Below are 3,936 nucleotides of genomic sequence, written 5' to 3'. Positions count from 1 at the left end.
TGGGAATAAATATAAATACTTAGAATGCAATCTGACGGACATAGTATATCTATTCAGTAATAACGACAGCAATAACTTCCTCAATTAGGGCATATGGCATCTCAATTTTGGCTTTTGATCAAGTTTACAATACCAGACACGAATTCCCTCCTGTGGAGCAAACTGCAAATCCACTAAAAAAATGGTTGGTTACACCATAACAATCATTCCATTATTGCACCATTGGGCACATCCTGCCTGACAGGCTGGTGGGTGGCAGTTGGCAGGTTGCAGATCTGTAAGACTGTTGATGACAATTCTCTACCAGCGGCCAGCATAGCATCTTCTAGCATTAAGAGAACTAACCAGCAGGGGAGAAGATCCCAGTCAGTTCCAGCTCAAGTTTTTTTATGTTATGTAACCAGAGAACATAAGTATCTTTAACAAGCAGTCTTGCCACCTAGTTCTGTGGACAACCAACAGCAGTGACAATAGTCTATACTGTTTGGGCAGCCTCAAGGGGCTCCATGACCAGCATCACATAGGGAGGTAGCCCACCTCTGTTACTGGGATTTTCACTGAATAATCTTATGGTCTCTGGGAGTGGCTTTATCTACCCAGTCAGGGCATCTCCATTCAAACTCTTTAAAGTTTTTAAATTTTTTAAATTTCATAAATTATATATTGTAAATTGAGCATCCCCCTCATGTCCCACTACCCTCCCTTGTTGCTCCTCTGCCTCCCATTGGTCCCCTTTGTCCCCTTAAATAGCTTTACTGCTACTGTCAAGCTACGTGGGGAAGGGTATGTGAATGTACGTGTGATCTTGTGGATCTGTCTAAAATATAGGGACCAAAAATGAGAGAAAAACGTACATTTGTCTTCCTGCAATTGGCCTAATTTGCTTAATACGATTATCTCCAGTTGTAGCAATTTTCCTGCTGGAGTTATGAACGGTTGTTAGCTGCTATGTGGGTGCTGGGATCAAACCTGGGTCCTCTGCAAGAGCAGCCAGTGCTCTTAACTGCTGAGCCATCTCTCCAGCTCCTTGTTCTTCTTTATGACCGAAAAGAATTCCATCTTGTGTATAAAACCACATTGTCCTTATCCATTCGTGTTATTGGACACTTAGGTTGATGCCATAATTTAGCTCTTGTAAAGAGTGCTGCAATTTAATTTTCTGCCCCAAAGTCAGGAGTGGCATTGTCTTATGTTTACTTCTATAGTTTTACCTTTTGCATTCACGCTCTCCACCTGTATTACGCTTGCCTTTCCTACAATTTTGATACATACAATGATCTTCAACTGCTATTTCAAGTCCTAAGAGAGGATGAGATCGCCGTGAGTGTGAAGAAAGGAGAAAAGGGACCACCATATCTAATTAAATTTCCAAGAAGATTTTAAAATAAGACTTGACCAGGCTTAGAGAAATGGCTCAGCTGCTTTTGCAGGGAACAGGTTCAATCCCCAGTACCCACATGGCAGCCAACAACCGTCCATAACTCCAGTTCCAGGGGATGTGACACCCTCTTCTGACATCTGGCAAGCATTGCTTTACATGGGTACACCTACCTACAAGCAGGCAATACATTCATACACATAAAATAAAAATAAATAAAAAATATAAAAAAAAAAAACGATCAAGAGGGCTGGAGAGATGGCTCAGCAGTTAAGAGCATTGACTGCTCTTGCAGAGGACCGGGTTCGATTCCCAGCACCCACATCGTGGCTACAAATTATCCTTAACTCCAGTTCCAAGGGAATCTGAAGCCCTCTTCTGACCTCCCCAGCATCGCATGACACGGGTGCACTCACATACATGCAAGCAATACATTTATACACACAAAAAAATATAATAAGTAAAATATTTTTAAAAACTTGATCAAGGATAGTCCAATGACTTAAAAATGATTTATATTTTTATTTATGTGTATGTGTGTGTCTGTGTGTATGCCATGTGTGTGCAAATACCCACAGAAACCAGAAGAGGATATCAGATCCCCTAGAGCTGGAGTTATAGGCCATTGTAAATCACATGACATGGAGTTTGGAGTCCTCTGGAAGAGCAGTTATACACTATTACATGCTGAGACATTTCTCCAGCTCCACAGTCCAAAGACTTTTTGTAAAGAACAAGCTGATGGGCTGTGCATTATCAGATAATATAATATTTTATAATGTTATATAACTTTATATGTACATTACTATGTAGAAATAGAAGCTTGCACAGAGAAAACAGTGAGTTGTAGCCCACATTTGACTTGAACACACTGTGTAGCCAAAAATGACCTTCTGATCTTCCTGTCTTCATCTCCTGAGTGCTGAGATTACAGGTATGCCCTACCATGTCTGGTTTATGTGGTGCTGGGTATCAAACCCAGGGCTTTCTACGTGGTCAGCAAGCACCCTTCCACCTGAGCCACATCCCTAGTTCCAGGAGAAAAGAAGTTTTTTTTTTTTAGGGAAAAAAAATTTTCTTTATTGAAAGCAACAAGTACTACAAATAGGAACTTCTAAGCACAAGAGAAAAGATGTGTAAGTTCATAAACAGCACAGAAAGAGTTATCTATCCATCTGGAAAAATATATAATCTTTACCATACATTAAGATAAGAATAAACTCCAGATGATTATGGCTGTTAACATTAAGAAATTCTTCAGATAAGTGGAGCTCAGTGGCACATGGCTATAATCTAGGTACTTGAAGACTGAGACAGAAGAATAGCAAATTTGAGACCAGCCTGGGCAGCACAAACCTTATCTAAAGCACTTAAGCATAGTAGCTCTCTCCCCTCATCAAAGCAGCTTATTTTTGCAGCAGAGACTACAACAGAAATCCACAAGTGACTGTGGGTACATCTGCAATGGTACACAGCAATGCAATCCCTAAATCTAAGGCTCATGGAACATCATGGAAAGAGGAGGCAGGAAGATCACAAGAACCAGAGGGTCAGGACACCTGCTGCTAGCTAGTGTCTCTAGGTATGGTATTGCAACAGTACAGTTGCCTAAACAAGATCTGCATAATGACAACACCAGCTGACATGCCAATGTGAGTGGGGGAAATTTCACAGGGCCACCACCTGTGGATGAAGAGCTACAGGTAGTCAATCGTTGCAGAGAGAGGGAGAATCAGTCTTTTCCAGAGATGAGCTCCTTGACAGGTTGTTCAGTCCCAAGTGGTCAGCCCTAAACACATGTACATAAGAGCAAAAATAAATGGACTCAGTAGGATGTGTGTGTATTTGTGTGTGTGTGTATAGCAATTATAATTATATAAGAGGTCATGAACTTGGGAGGGATTTAGGGGGATGCAAAAAGAGCTGGAGAGGGAGAAGAGGGGATTGAAATAGTGTAAATATGGTATTCATGTTTTAAATTCTCAAAAATGCAAACATAATAAATAAGTTAGCATACCCTTTTTTCTTCCAGTTCTGGGATTAAACCTAGGGTCTTATGCATGCTAGATGAGTACTCTTCCACCAAGTGACATTCTCAGTCCCAATGTAAACTTTCGGGAACAAGAACCTATTAGTTACAATTTTTTTGGTTACAATTTTAAATGTGCAATCTTTTCAATCTAGAAATTATATAGCTACTGCTAGGGTTTGGGTATAAAATGTCACTACAAAAGACTCATGCACTGAATGCTTAGTTCCCAAAGGCAATAGTGTTCACAAGTGGGGCTATTGATTGAATCATGAGGGCACTGATCTCATTGATGAATTATTCTGAGGAGAGTATTAGGAAACGGCACCTGGTTGGAGGAAATAGGTCACTGGAGCACGCTTTTGCGTAGTCTCTGTTTCTTGGTCATCATGAGGTGAGCAACTTTCCTCCCTGACACCTTCTTTGTCATGATATTTCTGCCTTGCCATTGGTGGATTCCATCAACCCTGGACCTCTGAAACTGTGAGACAAAATAAATCTTTCTTTTTTAAAAAATTTATTATATTTT

This window comes from Nannospalax galili, unplaced genomic scaffold (genome assembly GCF_000622305.1).
Source record: "Nannospalax galili isolate Female #2095 unplaced genomic scaffold, S.galili_v1.0 scaffold125, whole genome shotgun sequence".
Classification (NCBI taxonomy): domain Eukaryota; kingdom Metazoa; phylum Chordata; class Mammalia; order Rodentia; family Spalacidae; genus Nannospalax; species Nannospalax galili.
This window is presented reverse-complemented; position numbering follows the sequence as displayed.